We start from the raw sequence: 17,358 nt of genomic DNA, 5'->3' as shown, positions 1-17,358 counted from the left end.
TTCAAGCACAGTCCCGGTAGCCTGGGTTTGGAAGTTGTGTTTTGTGTATAACCAGAAAGGTTTTTATTTTAGAAAGCTCTTGGGAGATGAGCTTAACCTTGGGCTACGGTAATGTCAGGACTCAACAGGGCTGGGCATGGTTTGTGTTTAGATTGGCGACAGCCAATCCTTCCCAGCTGCATGACTCAGTAGCTGACACACTTCCTTCTGGGTATGAATGCCACAGCACGTTGGTAGGAGGTACTGCGCTGCTCCATGAGTCATTACATCCAAAGCACTGACTTTTTCCTGGTCATTAAAGATCACTTGGCTCCCCTAGTAAGAGCGCGGCTTTGCCTGGCTATTCTGACTAACCCCTGACTCTGGTAAGCTCCTTCCCCATGCAGTCCCCTCCCTGGCAGTCCAGTTTCATCATTTGCTCTTTGCGTTCCTGCTGAAGTGCTACGGCTTCGTGGTGTTGGTACAGAATAGCTGGTCCTTTTTAGTACTGGAGAGATCCATGTATTTTTACAGCTCTGAAACCAGATGGGTAAATAATCAGATGATGTAAACTGGATAATTTCTTTTGATTGTCAGCGTACACAGGCCTGCTCAATCTTGTGATAGCGGTAGATATGTTTGTCGTCTCATGTATCTGTTTCATGGCGTGACCTCCTCTTTGTGTCCCCGTGAACTTCAGGTGGTATCCTGCCATGAGAAGGGAGACATGTGTGTGTTATAGCTGGCAGGCTAGCCATCTGCCAAGGGTGCTGTGACTTGAGGATGTTCTAGCAGTTTTGTGCTAGAATGCTATTTATGCACAACTGCTTTAAGCTTGACTAGAGATGTTGGTGGTTGGTTTAGGCTATGGAGCCACTGGCTCTCCTTTCTGACCTATACAGACCAATGGAACTGTCTTAGGTTTAGAAATTGCCGGCTCTGAACTGAAGAGGATGGAAGAGGAAAACACAGAAATGAAAAATGGGCAGTCATGCTCCCAAGACACTAGACAACTTTCTAGATCAGTGTCTGCTATAACCTACCATCTGTGAGGATTCATGGTGGCTTTTGGAGATGTCCTTTCCAGCAAGATTCATGTGTTAATCATGAAACTTTTAAACAAATTTTCTTACTCATTGCATATTATAACCTGCCAGCTCTGAGCCATGTTTGATCTGGAATTGTTTTAGGAATATCCAAGCATGAAGGAAATGTCTGTCCTTTAGGCAGAAGTAGAGGCTCTATTTGTAGATAAATATTCCATAGTCTTTACAAATATCTTTTTTTGATAATGTGTTTTATAAGTTACTTTTCTAAGAGCCCCGGTTCGGTGCTTATTGACAGCTTATTGAGTTGATGACCCCTTTTGTCTGGTGTATCAGGTAGGGTTCCTGGTCAAGTTTCCAGCCCAGAGATAAACAGGAACTTTTCTTTTAACTCTACTTTTCCAACTTCAGTTTCAAAACCAAAAACGTAGCTGCAAAGGAAGTGCCTACATGGAAAAAGTAAACTGTAGAGCTTTAGCTATCTTAATCCTTCCCTAGAATTTCTCTGGAAATTAAGGTGACTGTCATTCCAGTGTTTGAAGTCTTCTAGCGTATTGTAATCATTCTTAACGTGTTTTGAGATGTTATTTGGTAGCCATCCAGTATATACATGTTTAATCAGAGTTTTTAAAGGCTCAGTTACATTTCTAGGATGAGAGGTTAGCAGTCTTTGACAGCAACAGGACTCTTGTCTTAACCCACTTACCAATTCAGTACCTGGAAAACTCCTCAAAGTCTCGGGTTCAGTATTGCTTTTAAGTGGATACTTGCAATAATATTTGTAGCTCACACACTGATACCATGCTGTGCTTGTTCTGACCTCCCTTTAAGGACCTGATCCAAAACCAATTTTGCTGTAAGCGGAAAGTCTTCCATTGATGTTGTGCTTTAGAACAGATCCTAGAAGAAACTGCAGAGGAAGCGATAACATAGTGGTAGGTCATGTGTCTTGTGTCTGCAGTACTGGGGAGCTGATGTCATGTTTATTAGAAGCCAAGATCAGAGTTCACAGGCTCAGGAAATGTCTGCAGAGTTTAGGAATGGTTTGTAACTTCTATCCCAATGACAGGTTTATTTGGCACTTTTTGATAAGTGGCCTGTTTGAAATTTCCTCTCCAAGTAAGCAATTTGTAATTCCCACTTGAAAGGGCTACTGTGGGGGATGGTGATGGGGCCATATTTGAAAACCATTTATGGTTACTAACATCCTGGCATCTGTCGTCCAGGAGTCCTGTGCCTTTATTGTTTTGATCTGTCCAAAATGACTTCTTTATATAGAAACTGGAAAACTCTCTTTGTGTCCTGGGTGCAGATAAAAGTATTTAGGGTCCCTTAAAACATATAAACAGAATTGGTGACTAAGCTAAAGGATCATTAGAAATTGTTCTGCTTTTTTTCCACGATTAAATTTGCTCAATTTTGATCACCTTGACTCATACAACCTTACAGAGCGGTTTTCGCTGTTCCTCGCCAAAATATCGTCATTGTGACACTTAAAACCTGCCAATTCTGAGCTGTTACACTGATTCACAGTCCTCTTATCCTGAGCCCGGCTTCAGCTCTCTTAAGCAACAGTGCAGTCGTTCTGCAGGTGTTGGAGGTTTCTTCCACTGATCACTTCTATTGGCTGCTGGAGAAAGTCGGAAAAGCTCTTGGTGTAGCTGCGGTACTCGAAGGATATCAAGGAAGCAAACTTCATTGGAAGAGGTAATGGGTTTTCTTAGACCAGCTTGTGTAGCTGGAAAGAGCAAACTCACTCAGAACGTCAAGGGATTTGACAAAGTGAATCTGAGCCAAAACGTTTGTTCAGTCTTTCTAAATCTCTTGGATAAATTCTTGTTTACCTTCCTGAATTTCAACAGAATTGTCAAGCTGAATGGGAAAACCATGTCGTTATGTGCTTTCAGGATTATGATTAGAGCCTAGAACTATAGCAATGCTTGGTTTTGATGATAATTGGGATTCATGAGTTTTTCATGTATGATCATGCAGCTGCCCTTTTGAGGCACGGAAGGAGCAGGAGAGACACCGGACAGCTGCCCGCCAAGAATGAAAATGGAAAATTTCCCTTTGGCTGCTTTTTTCCCTCTGTTTCCAGAAGTAATCTGGTGCAGCAGGCCTAAACTTGGGTTTCAACTACACTGGTTTTTATTTTGAGAATTGGAGCAGCTAATTAAGCGAAGAGTTACCAAAACATAGGCTCTTCAGAATCAGCACTTATGGATGTAGTGGAATCCAACAAGGCAGCTGTCAGCTCTGCCATGTTTAAAGAGGATTAACAGGAGTTAGGTTGTTACTGGAGTTCCTGGGAGCACCCAGGTCAGGTAAGGGCCTGTATGCTTCTTTTGGAACATGAGTCCTCTGAAAATCTAGTCTTTAGTATGTGGGTAACACTTGTAAGTAAATCTTAGACTCCCATGTCATTTGTGTGCTTTTGGAAGTACCTCAGCTTCTTTTTGAAGACAAATGATGTCTTTACTTTGCTGATGCTTTCAAAATTTAAATAGATGGAAGAGACACACTGAGGACAAGCGGTAAGGTTGAGAGGAGAATCTGGATTCTGCTTCCATGTTGCTGCCCTGTTCACTAGGGCATGAAGTCACACAGGCTAATCTTGAATCATATTCAAATTTATTTCCTGTCATCAGAGGTTTATGCATCAACTATACCCTGGCCTCCATCCTCATTTGAGGTAAACCAGATGAGACTATCTAAATAGCTCTTTATCATAGTGTTGATTTTGCTCTATTCTTGGCTTCTTGTTCAGACCATCTAATGCCTTATTCATGATGATTTCCTCAGAATCATGGGGAAGGTACTGCTATTTAGTGTTATACGTTGAGTCTAGTTCCTGCCAGCAGAGGACATTGTTGTTCAATAAATTTCTTCAAGAGGCTGTCTTTTGGCATTTGCTGTGGATCTTTAGCCTGATGTTTTGTAGAGTTTTGATACACTTGGACAATTTGTTACACTTACAAAAGAGCCTATTTTTCTTGATGAATGAAAACTTATGAGACTTTAGAAAACAAATTGCAGCTGAACTATCACCCAGGTCCTTGAAGCAGAGTGCTTTCTGTTCTGGCAGGAAAATGTCAAAATCCTTGCTACTGTAATTTGAATGATATGATTATCCTCAAGACCCTTGAGAAACCTACTTAAAGACATTGTAAACACATTTCATCTTAAGTCCATTTTTCATACTACTCAATGCATAAACAAAGAGCATTTATCTACTAGAGTCCACGCAAGACCAATTTTTCTCTTCCCCTGCTTTTTTTTTTGAGGGGGTTTGTCTACGTTCTTGATAGTATGCCCTAAGACTTAAAACTGTCATTCTGTTTTAATGATGCTGCTTGTCCGCGTGGGCCCCATTGTTATTCCTTCTTTGTTATAATCGCATCTCAGAACACTTCTTGCTACAATCCATGAGATATGAATCAAGGCCACATATAGATCGCCTTTGAGCTAGCCAGCTTGGATCTTGATAGCTCTGAGGCTGTGCCACTGTGGATCTGTTTTTGGCTAGAACCTCAGTACTTCCTAAATTTCCAGGTTGGTCTCTATCTTGTGCTGTAACCTGGGCCCTTTGTCCTGCACAGCTGCTGATGCCAAGGCCAGGCAGTGTAAACCTTGCTTGGAAGTGCCAGTGTTTCCAGTCCCTAGACCCAGATTTTCATCCCAGTGATCAACTGACAATACCAAATGTGCAGATACGAGTGAGTCCACCCTTCAGGCTGGCAACAGCCATGCCCTTGCATTTCTCTGAGTCACGGTAATCTTTCCAGAAAGTATTTAACTCTGTTTCGTGCTTTGTTGTGCTAATTTGAAACCAGAATGCAGTTGCATCATCCATTGCAACAACAGGGAATGTGGGTAGAATACACTTTTGTGCAAAATGATAGCGAGCTTCATTTTCCTTTTGGTCGTGCCAGTTTTCAGCCAGTAAAGCACTGCTTATAAAGTGCTGCTGATTGGCACCAGTACTGCAAAGACTGTGTGTCGGGTTAGCAATCAGCAGGAGGAATTGAAATCTAGGGAAACATTCTGCATCTATTATTAGCAAAACTTTCACCTGCACATGAGGAATAAGCAGGTGTAATGGCAGAAGTTAAATTAAGGAGGGATTTTTAAACCTTGAGAAAAGCAAATTTATATGTGCCTTGTGCAAGGGTACCTCTCTGGCAGAAGTGGGCTAATGCTGCCACAGAAAGTTCAGGGGGAAAAAGAATTGTGTTTATTGAGCTATTCCCTGATACCTAGTGTGGAGATGGGAGCTGGGGAACAATTAAAAAAAAAAAATAATCAGTCTATTATATAAAGCAATCTGTATTGGGCCAACAAGAGAAATGGGAATCCCTGCAGGCATGGAGCAACCTTGAGTGATGTACACAACAGGGTAGGTGCTCTGAGGTGTTGATGAACCTAGAAAGCAGTCCTTATTTATGTGTAATTAGCTGTACCCTCATCTGAGAAAATACGTCCAGTCAGGTGTCTTCTGTAGGAGGTGGGCTGACTCTTGAAGGGCATAGAGCTATTGTTTGCCAACACCAAATAGGCCAACCCAAAAAATACCACCCCCCCTTCCCAAGGGTAAAAATAGAGATTTAGCAATTTTTTTAAAAGAATTGACATTAATTTTGTTAAATTATTCACTAAAGAGATATGAAAGCTAAATAGCTGATGCTTCAAAAATGTTTCTGTTGTTCACTATATTAGAACAATCCTTTAATTCACTGTTAAGTTTTAAAGTTAAGATGGGAGATGAGGTTTTAAGCTGACTTCAGTTGAAATGTTTTTGGACTTCTGAGACTGTTGAGCCAACAGGGAGGATTCAACTCTCCGACAGCGAGCCAGCCAATGTACTCTTTGTCCTGCTTCTCCTTCAGCACTGCTAACGCCTACCATCCTCCGTGACGTTGTTTCTAACAAGTGCTGGAATGAAAACGCCCTGATGCCACTGCAAACCCCAGACTGTGGCCTCCTATCCCAAGCATGCAAAGAGAGCAATGCTGTTTTCTTCTCTTGAGTGTTAGGGAAGATACTGTGCCTCAGCACTGTTAAAAAGGATTACGGTGGGACTAGGATGTGTTTGACAGGCCTTGCTCTATCAGCTTCAGTTGCACCATATTTATATTAGCTGAGGATGTGGCTTTTGGGTTTTGATTTCAGTTGTTGGTTAAGTCAGGAAACCTACGTTTCTCAGCTGGGATGCCTTTTTTTTTTTTGTATTCGCATGGAATCTGCTTTTAAATGAGGGGTACAACTGACCAGATATTGCTCTTCCGATGGATTAGTTCTCTTTTGGGATTTTGTGGCCAGATGCCTCCTGAATGCTGCCAAAGCCAATTGATTGCCTTTTTAAAAAAAAAAAAAAATATATTTTTTTTTTAAATAGTAGTAGTTGATATCTGCAGAATGATGGGTGAATTCCTCCGTGGAGATTGATCTCACCCTTACCCTGCCAAGCAAGGAGGCAGGCACGCTGGGGCTGGTTGTCGGTATAGACTGGTAGGGCTGATATCAGGGACACTGACAGTTTGCAGTAATTTAGGGCTTGGCCTCAAAAGTATATCTAGACCAAGTGTTGCAGATAGGTCTTTAAGCAGAAAAATATGATAGCTAAAAAGAAAAAAATGGAATTTCCTTTCACAGGGGAAAAGAAAATCACAGGCTTATAAGGAAAGATGTGGTGAGCTTCATTCTTCGTAACTTCCCTTTCCTACTCCCCCCCCAGAAGTTCAAGAGGTCTGCAAAACCTCAGGTTCCGCAAAACCTCAGGTTCCACAAAATATGACCATCCCTAAATATAAGGTTAAAGTACTAATATTGCATATAGCAATAGGAAGTGTGAGGAGGAAGCACCACCTCCTTTGCTGAACACCCCCTTTTTAAATAAAAATAGCAAAATCAAAGTTTATATTAGGAAATGTGAAAGTCCTGTGAGTTTCAGTGTCCTCTGAAGTAATTTCTTCCACTGCTAGGTAGTCAGCTTCCTATTTATTCAGAAACACTGTACCATCTGTGGGGGGAGAGAGACATGCTAGTGTGTATGTATGGCCTCCTTGGCTGAACCTCAGGGCCTGGCAGTCGGGGGAAAAAGCGACTGTTTTTCCAGGTTTGCTTTTAACACTTGCACAAACCTGGTGATGCCCAAAGAAGAAAGAGGGCAGTCTAGACTACTTAAACTGAGGAGTCAGCAGCTGCCCTTGTGCTGCTTTTAGGGTGGGAGCTGCTGGCTTTGGGACCTCTGGTCTTCTACAAGTAGCAGGGCTGATCTGGCACCTCTCTTGGGCAGAGCCTCAGTTAAAGTCAGTAGGTATCAGCTAATTAGGGTGAGTTTTGAGAGGTTGAAATGGATGTTATAGTTCAGTGATGGAGAATAATTAAAACTCCCAAGACTGATTTACTTACTGAGCTTTTATTATGTCACAGAAACTGGGTCATGTCCATCCTTGCATGGCTAAGAAGAAGAGAGGACGCAAGAAGGTTTTGAAATCCAAGTGTCCTCGAGCTTTCCTGGCTGAGTGGTTTAATGAGTAGCTAAAGGCACAGGCTGGCTCTTTTTTCCAGCACTGGTTGGAAGTGGCAAGTTAGAGATGAGAGACACTTCTTGTAAGGGTTGATGGTATTGGTGTGATCTCCTCGTTCACTGGAAAGGGGTCGGAGGCACGTTGGTACCTGATCGAGCTTAAAAGACCAGCTTACATATGACCAATAGGTATTTATACCCTTGACTGAGCAAATATTAGCTACATTACATTTTGGATGTATAAAACCAGCTGACTGTGTGGGTATGTCAGAGGAGGCAGAAAAAGTCTTTGTCCCTTCCATATTCCTAAAGCAGAGCCTTTACTCCAAGGTAATGGCCCATAACTGAAACATTCATTTACTTAATTATTTTCTTTAGCTTGGTTTTGCAGGTCTGCCTAGTCTCTGTCTTTCCACGTGGGACTCGCACATCGGGCCCCTCCGTCCTGCTCTCCCATCGTACTACTGACAGCACGTACATTTTAAGCATCTCAGCTTTCCTCTGAATTCCCCAGCTGCCTCTGCCTCCAGCCATCCACATCTGGCGTTTGTTAGTGACCAGCTATGGCATCGCAGATCTCTGGCTGCCCGCAAACGCAGCCCTGTGCTGCTGTGGCTATGTCCTGTTGTGTGACTTGGCTTGTAGGACGCATCCCTCGTATCATCTGAGGTGGTAGATCCTGATGCAAAAAGTGCACAGCCCCCTTCTTGCTTCTTAAACTGATGTTTTATTTGAGGTATGAGATAAAACCCAGCCAAATGGAAGCTTAAAAATAACATTCTCGATGTTTTTGCATTCTTTCTCATAAATTAGCTTTAAGTTAGAATTTTTGAAGCTGGGTCCTTAAAATGGCAGATGGAAAAACTTTAGGTAGGGCCTGAGTGATATGTTTTCAAAAGGGAAGGACGATTAGTAGCGCCTGTCAGCTTGGTGAACGTTGTGGAGGGCCCAGCACTACTGAGAATTGGGCTGTCTCCAGTTCATCAACAGTCTTTGAAGTACATTCTTATCTTTAATCCTTTGAGTAATGGTGAAATAGTGATGGTGAAATACAAGTTAAGGTGTTGCATTTTAATGTTAGGCTTCAGTTTGTCAAATGTTGGTCTATCCCTGCGCTATGTGCAGGGGACTTCATACACTTGCATGGCCATTGTGCATCAGAGGATTCAATTTTGGAGTTACTTAATTCCTCACGCAGGGAAGTAACTCTTGCGTGTTCACGTACCAGTGCTGTCAGTGCGCAAAAGTAAGTTAGGCAAAGATTTGGGGGTCTTCAGTTGAAAATCAGCCCCTTTTTGTGAACTGCTTGGGAATTCGCTTTGGGAAATGACTTGAAGTGGCTTCATCTCTAATATTGCTGAACTTCAGTCTTCTGAGGACAGCCTCTTCTGATGTGATTATCTCTTCACTTATACAGCAAGGTTAAGATATTTGTTCTTGTTCTTTAATATAGAACAACAGAATTATTTTGGCATTAGTGCATATGTGTAGTTAAAAGTGGATGTCTGCATATAATGTGGATGTGTGTGGATGTATGTGTCGGTTTTTAGAAGATTATTGGAAGCAGCTGTGGGTGGAAGAGAAACAAAGCCGTGGGTTTGTGAGCCAAACAATTAACATAGGAGTGGAATACTGTAGTTACATCAGTCTTTCTTTAAAAAGCCAGAATTTCTCCCTTATTCCCAAATGTGCATTATTAATTCTCTTGGCATGTAACATAGCAAAATGACTGCGTTTATGAACTTGACTACTTCTTTTAACAAGTTCCAATAACTGCTTCCTAAGCCTTGTGTTTTTATATCAATTACATACAGTAAGCATTGAAATCAACCAAAGAGAGCTGCTGAGGCCAAGAAGGGTTATTTATGTTAAATGAGGATTGCCAACTGCCAAAAGTGAAATGTGGATATAATTTTATAACACCATTTTATAATTAAAGTCATAAGTGAGGTTTCCTGCTATTGTTTAAAAATGTGTCACGATAAATTTAAATCAAGGATGAAGGCACAGAGCAGGCTACTAAAGAACATATCAATACAACAAAGATGGTACGGCGAACATGTCTGTTGCAAAAGAAAAAACATGTGCTAACAATTTCAGTGAAATAATTATATTTATTGCATATAGATTCTGTTTTAGGAACTATAACCACTTAGAAACTGTTTTCATTCATGTCAGATTGAGGTTAATTTGTTGTTACTGTATGTCTATAGATAGATTTTACTGTCAGAGAAATATAATATGTTGGTTTAATGATAAGGCAGTCTTCTAGCCAGATCAGATTTTTTTTTTAAAAGGCCAAGAAATCCAGAAAAAGTTAGTAATTTTGGCTAATATTTATGTGTCCACAGTATTTTGGAGTTAATATTGTATCAATAAAGAAAATAAAAACTTTGGCAAATAAGTACCCACTGGCCAGATTCAGGAAAATATTTAAGCACATGCTTAACTTTAACAATTTCAGTGGGATGTTGATTTTAATAGGAGTTAAGTATATGCCTAAGGACTTGTATAAGGATTCTTTTTTCAGCCATGGCCTGAACTTGAAGAAGAAATAACTTCAAATTGTCAAAGTAGACAGGGATGATAATAGCCCTTTGTTTTAATTTTACTAATTAAATATCTAATTTTACTACTGTACTGTCAAAGGTGTTTACTTCAGAAGATTTTAGGGTTGACTCTTTGCAGCCTATTGGTAGCTGATAATGCAACCTTTTTCCCCGAAAGAAGTCATTTAATTCACATGCGTTGGTAAGAGTTAATCGCTAGAACATTCCTGACTTTGGTAAGTCATGTTCATGGAATAGGTAAGTAATTTCCAATGTATCATTTCATACATCGCTTTGCTAATATAACCCATGTGTTTCATATCAGCACCGAAAGGACATTAATCAGTACACACCACTTCTGCCAGACATATTCTGTGCAAAGTCCCTGGTTACATCTCAAATGTCAATATGTGGAGAAAGATGAATAATAAAATGCAATAGATATCATTTGTTACACATGCCATTTGTAAGTTCATTGTAAAATAGATCCCATAGAAAGAGCTGATGGTAATACAATGTTAAAGTTATACAGTTAAGCACTCAGAGGTAAGAAATGCTACAGTCAGGCATGTAGTCGTGATTCTGGTGCCTTGTGCACATGCATTATTATCCTATAGACTAACTATAGGATCACAGGTTATTTCTCCAGTGACACAATATTTTTTCCGAACTGGAAAAAGCTTGGAAGCTGCACAATGCAGGAGCCATTGATGTCCCTATGAATTCTACCTCATAGCTAGAAAATTTCAGCCAAAATGTATGCATTTTCAAGTTATTCATGACTCTTGAAATTAGGGATGCCGGAATGGAAGCGAGTGTATAACCCTAGTGTAAGAGGTCACTGTAGCCACTGGTCTAATAAATGCTGAAAGATGTTCTTGTTAGTGACACTAATTCTAACTTAATTCATTAGTCATTTGAGGCAGAATTCTTTAAAGTCTGATTTTCCTCTCCCTGTCCCTAGGGGAAGGGGGAACAGGTGGTGCAAAGAAGAGATTGTGAGGCAAGGAGAAATGAAGCGGGATGTCAGGGACAAGGAGAAGCAAGAGGAGGCACTGGGACAGAAGGGAGGTATGGGGGACTGGAAGGTATACCTGTAATCAAATAAATAATTAGCCTAAACCACCCTGACATGTTCTAGACATCTGTGACAGGTGATTTCACAGTCTCTCCAAGTAACTGTTACTTAACTTTTAAAAATCTTTTTGAAGTCTCAACTGAATTTCTCTTGTTTTTAAAATTTAGCCCTTTACGCTTGTCCTGTCCATGGGGGAAAAAGAGAACAAATAATTGACACACTCCCCCACCCAAAATTTGGTGTCCTGCAAGATGTCCCCTTTTCCCTCTGCCTACTCTCTAAATCTTCTGATTTGCTAAAATTTGCTGTTATTCCTGTTGAATTACTGTTTTCCAAAGGTATCTAACAGGTCTCTGAACTTTTTTGTTCTGCTGGCTTTTCCAGCTGACCAATGTAACTTTGAATTCTGATTTTTGTCCTCCAAAGTACTTGCACTCTCTCCTGCTTTGGTGTTGTCCAGTTGTTTGATTTGGGTTGTTTTTTTAATTAAAAAAACACTTTAAAGACTTCTGAATGCTATTGTACCGCAATAGATGTGCGTAGGATGAAGACCCTGGTGAACATGTTCTCTCAGTCTCCTAGTGAACAGTTAACAATGACTTGTTGAACGCAACTTTTCAACCACTTGTTTTGCCACTTTATAATCATTTCACATCATTGTGAAGCGATATTTTTCCTTGTTTTCTTAGAGGAGCTGTGTTGAGGGTTATACTCAAAGCCTTGCCTGCCTCTGTATAATCTTATAATACTGTAGGCCAGTTCTCTTGTAAAGGGAGAAATTTTCATTTCTTCTGTTGCATGTATGCAAGGTATTTCTTACTGTTTTATTTGTATGGTAGTGGTTATAATCAGGTATATCAACTGGGCTAAACGTTCCCAAACTGTTCCCTGTCTCTTAAAAATCAATAAAATTATGCTTTCTGTTCTCCTGGAGTTCCATGCATGTCTTCAGTGAGTACTCTACAGATAACCAGGAATGGCTCAGGGTCCTTCGTTTTGCTTCTTAAGTACTCTAAAGCTATCATGGGTGGCTGATCTGGATATATTTAACTATTCCAAATATTTTTAACATGGGTTTTTTTTTCCGTAGCCTGGACTGTGCACTTGCTCTGCTGTAAAGTTCAGCTTTAAGTATCTGATCTCAATTAACCTCCTTTAAAAACTGAAGCAGGAAAGGCCATGTTTAAGCCTTCTAGATGTTATCGATAATCAGGAAAAGCATCACAGATGCCCTCTCCTATTAAGCAGTTTACTATCAATAACCTTAGAAGGCAGACATGGAAATGCATTGGACCATTTAGAGAAAAAGACTCTGCTACTGTGTGTGTGGGGGGGTATGCTGCCAGAAAGCTCAAATATTTGTGGATTACTCAATGTGAGAGCAGATGACTGAGCTGAAATCGCAGCCTCCTGCGTTTAACAGCAGCAGGAAGCATTTTGTTGTGCTACTTCCCTGGGTGCTCTCTAATGACAAAAAAATTGCACATTTCTGTCTGGTGAAATTCAGTCAGAATCCTTGGTAGCTGGACAGAAATCAGGCTAGACATAGCTGCTTAACATGGTTTGCATTACATACTAGCTGCAGATATTGCCTTGAGGAGAGTATGCACTCGGAATATTTTGTCTTAATTGACTCCAGTCTGTGTCACCAAGAGGTTTCTAATCTTTGTCCTCTAAGTTAATATGTTAAAAAGAACAGAAGGCTTCTTTCTCTCTTTCACGTATCTTTTCTTATACAGATTTAGAAGAACTTTGAGAAACAAGTAAAGAAAATACAGATCACAGCGTTTAAGCTGAAGTAAAAGGGAGTATAAGATCAGTCCAGAGTTGACTAGCAAAGGGGAACTGGAATTTGGTGGAGCTCCCACTTCTGTAACCGAGATAAATGCAGTTGCTGTTAGGAGCTGTAGCAAACTCATATTTGCACGCTGGGCAGATGTGGCTAAGTAGCAGATCTGTAGGAGGTCTGCTGCTGAACAGACCTCTCCAAGCTCTGTTGTGGAAGAATTTGCATGTGAATTCTTCAATTAAATTAGAAATAAAAATGATTGTTCTTTCATTGCTTGGAGGTAACTGCCATATGCTGATGCATAATCTGGATTTCAAAATGAACATAAAACTATTATCACTCTGCTTATGTTCAGCATCGTTCTAGGATGGAGCACAGATAAAAACTAAATCCTGGCTTCTACTTCGTCAAGCCTTCAACTTCACTCAAAACGGCTGTGTTGACCAGTGGCCAGTGGTATGTTTTGATAGCATTGGTGGGACTCAGTGTGAACTTTATACCTTCTTGGTAAGGTACGTGAAGTATTCGTGTTCCTGGTCCTTGTTACAGCTAAACACCGGAAAGTCTGTAATGCTTTTATCTTTACATGACTTCCATGAGGTAATAAGTCTCAGTTGCTTGGAAAATGAGGAGACAGAGCACAGAGAAATGAATTTGTGTAGGAACACTGTGACAGAGCAAAACACTGACCTGGATTTCAGCAACCAAATTGTTTTCAGTAACTTTTAAGCTCACTTTTTTAAAGAAAGATTAAAAGCCACTTCAGAAGCATGCCAGAGAATACATGACAACTCAGAGTCCCTCTCTCCATCCAGAAATTGCATCCTGGATCCAAGTGTGTCATTGTTAGTATCGATGAGTCAGCATTCTACACGACCCTGTTTAAAAAGAGGAGAAAAAAAATCTAGTTCTTTGTTACAGGAGATCAGTGTTGCTCTGAACAGTAATTATCTTGCTCTCTGACTGGCCCTTGGAACTCTGGCCTACAAGATGGTGAATAACTTCTGGTCTCCCTGGGCCTGCTGTACGTTCCAATAGGGTTGTCATAGCTTTCCTCAACAGCTTGTACAACTGTCCCATGGGTCTTGTGCATCATGAGATTGGTGGCAAAATTGTTAGGTGATGCGGAGCTAGAATTAAGAAAAGCGTTCTCAAAAAGCTCCTATGAAACTTGCCTGGTTTCATGGTTCATTAGAAACTTTAAACTCCTGCCATGCATGTTGAAAGATTTGCTTAAGTCAATGAAGTCTTTCGAGTGAACCTCATCAGGCAAAATTGGTGGTTACACTGAGAATCCAGAAGAATATTACCAGTTTCGAACAGTTTTTGCTCTGAGATTTCTTTGATTCATTTGGAGCTGACACAGTAGAGCTATGGAGCAACTTGAGACAAAACACTCAAATGATCTACAAAGCAAAACCACAGAGTTTTGTGAAGTTATCATTAGAGCTGTGTTGAAAACTAGATTTTTTTTTTTTAAATGCAAGGGGAAATACTAAACTAAGGTCTGCAAAACTGCCTTACTGTGATTGCCATAGGAAAAAGCTTAAACCCTAGAAACTTCGCCAACTGCTGAGCTTCATCAGAGAACTCAGACTCGAGCCATCATTACCACGGCAACAGGTACAACTTCTCAGTTGAAGCCCTCTTTGAGCTGGACCTTATGTGAAGAAAAACACAATAGATTAGTCCTCATCTCAGAAGGCTGAACAGGCACAGGAGAGCTTTTCAAGTCAGCTCGGGGGAGCTTTGTTACCCAAAACTTATTGAAACTCATTCATAATTTTAAGCTGCTTTGAAAAAATCTTAGCTGCAGATGTCTGATAACATCCAGTAGACAAAAATGAAAGTGGTTTGAGAAAACAGGAATGTACTTTAGCTACAAATGGACATCCTTGGGCATTCGCTTTAGACCCTACATTCCAAACTGTGTCTGCAGTACACTTAATGCTGTATTTTCATTATATTTTAATCACGGCCTCCTGAAGGTTTTCCATAGATGCTAACAGGGGTACAACTATACTATTTTGATTTTACTAACCTAAGTACCTCAAAAGCCTGTTTCAGTGCCCATGTGGTCCCATTGAGCAGGCTTGCCTAACTAGATGTCCATAGTTAACCAGACTCAAAGATTTCCAAGATGCCTGTGCTGTCCTTTTCCTTGGGAGGAGACAGCGATATGTCTTGAGACTATCATCAAACCAGAGATAGCTGCCTATAAAAGAGTATTGGAATGTGAGGCAACTGAATTACACACCTGTAATACTGGAGTGGCATTTTCAAATGGATTTACTGCTGGCTTTGGCTTTTTTTTTTCCTTCTCCAGAAGAAAATTACCTTTTCTGTGGAGACAGCCCATCTTTCAGCTTGCTGCGCCCCAATAGATGCATTTGGAAAGCTCTTTTCCTCTGGGAGTGATTCTTACCTAGGTGTGGGCAGCTTGCTTCAGTTTGTTTCCTTTTCTTCTCAGAATTTTTTGGTGTCACCCCTTTCCTTGAGTGCCTGAAACCAAGAAGATCGGCTTGTGAAAGTTCCCACTGTTTTCTGCCTGTGTAAGGGAAACCAGGAAAGGAGAAACTACACCACTTAGGATCGCATTTAGACATCTGGATCCCACAGGATTTAACTCTCATCTGGCCCATTTCCCCCACCACCCACAGAAGTAAATCAAGGCGTATCTTGGCTCAGTGTATCTCAGAATACTGTTTCCACCATCACTAGGCATTGCAGAAGCACAACTTCTAAGTATAAAGCCCTTTCTGATACCACTAGAGCAAGGGGAACACAGCCTTAAAATCCATATTAAATGAACCTAATTTCCTCCCAAGATGTTAACGTGCTGCACTGATTTCAAGTTAATCAAAACAGATGTTTTCTAAATGCATCAAACAGGATGTAGAAAATTTGGCTATTTAATGCAGATTCAAAGGCAAATTCCTTATAACCACCACGGAAACCATGGCTGTTTGCTAAGTACTGCGAATTGATGCTGTGCTTTTTAAGTGCCACTTGCTGACTTCTGCACGCTGTTGCCTACATACTGCAGACTTATTTAAAGCTTAGTTATACAGAGGCACTAAAGATAGTTGGCCAAACCTTGTTCTTGGGGACATAATTAATATATCCTGCCAATTTCTTAAATAGATGCAGGATCAGATCTAGTTCCTGTGTAGGAGCAAGACACTCTTACGTATATGTTCTATTCTAGAAGCTTTGCTATTAAATTGAGGCATTTTGTACAAAAGAACAATGCAAATGGAATTAAACTGAGGAGTTTGTGTCAGTATTTGATGCCAGTTGTCTCATTCCTTCTGATTCAGACATGGAGGTAAAAGCAAGTCTTTTTAGTCTGTGCTATCTGTTTGTATGTGTACCTGATGTTGAGATAGGTGAGTAAGTCCAGTTTATGCAATAACACTTTAGTGGGGGTTTATTCAGTCTGAATCCCCCTCCTCTTAAAGTTTTTGTTCTGTATGTACTAAGGGATCAGGTAGAGAACAGTCTTAAGTATGCAAACAGTCATGGTACTTCAGCATATACTACATCTGGTCTGGAGTTCTGCATTTTTGTTGATCTTTATTGCAATTTAATGATTCTGACATGACCTAATTGAGTAGAATTTGATCTCTATCAGCACTTTTTAAAACAACCAAGGAAAACTGAGGAGTTTCGAGAATTCTGGTTTTGAGAACAGAGACTCCACAACCTCTGTAGACAACCTATTCCAGTGTTTGACCACTCTCATGGTTAAAAAAAAAAAAAAAAAGGTATTTTTCTTCTGATCAGATGAAGTTTCATGTGTTTCAACTTGTGCCTGTTGCCTCTTGTCCTGTCACTGGGCACCAGTGAGAAGGGTCTGGCTCCCTCTTCTTCATTTGTTCCCATCAGGTATTTATCCCAGGTGATAAGATCTCCTTAAACCTTCTCTTTTCTAGGCTGAACAGTCCTGGTTCTCTGTCTCCCCTCATGTGAAAGGTGCTCCAATCCCTTAACTATCTTTGTGGCACTTCATTGGGCTTGTAGTAGTCTTTGTGTACTGGGGAGCCCAGAGCTGGGTACATATTCCAGATGCGGCCTCACCAGTGCCGAGTAGGGGGGAGATGTTCCTGATGATTCTTTGACGCTGTCCTCTTTCCATTACAGATAGTTAAGGTCTTTTGTCCCAGCTCTCCCCTTGTATTGATCTGATATTCTTTACTCTCTGTTCTAAGCTGCGTTGCTTTGGGATGCCATTAAAAGCTTGGCGTTGCTGAACCAAATTGTAGGAGTTTCTGGAAGGACAGATTAGGAAATGCGATGCATTTTGCTATTGCTATATTCCACCAAAATGTTGCTCTAAGTAGTGTGACAGTATTCAATGTTTATTCAAATGCATGTAGAATTTCTTT

General features: G+C 40.6%; 1 protein-coding gene across 2 annotated transcripts in view; it reads left to right on the top strand.

Annotated features, from left to right (window-relative positions):
- The window catches only part of BMP2 (bone morphogenetic protein 2), a 333,293-nt gene that overhangs the window by 57,336 nt on the left and 258,599 nt on the right, over positions 1–17,358 (top strand). Inside the window, exon 1 of one of the 2 annotated variants that reach the window (XM_075749816.1) lies at positions 452–529. The exons of the other annotated variant lie outside the window; for it this stretch is intronic. The gene's annotated coding sequence lies outside the window, so the exon portion shown is untranslated. Of the gene's footprint in view, positions 1–451; positions 530–17,358 lie in introns of those variants that run through there. 2 annotated transcript variants of the gene reach the window in all.

This window comes from Balearica regulorum, chromosome 3, assembly GCF_011004875.1.
Source record: "Balearica regulorum gibbericeps isolate bBalReg1 chromosome 3, bBalReg1.pri, whole genome shotgun sequence".
Classification (NCBI taxonomy): Eukaryota; Metazoa; Chordata; class Aves; order Gruiformes; family Gruidae; genus Balearica; species Balearica regulorum.
This window is presented reverse-complemented; position numbering and strand designations above follow the sequence as displayed.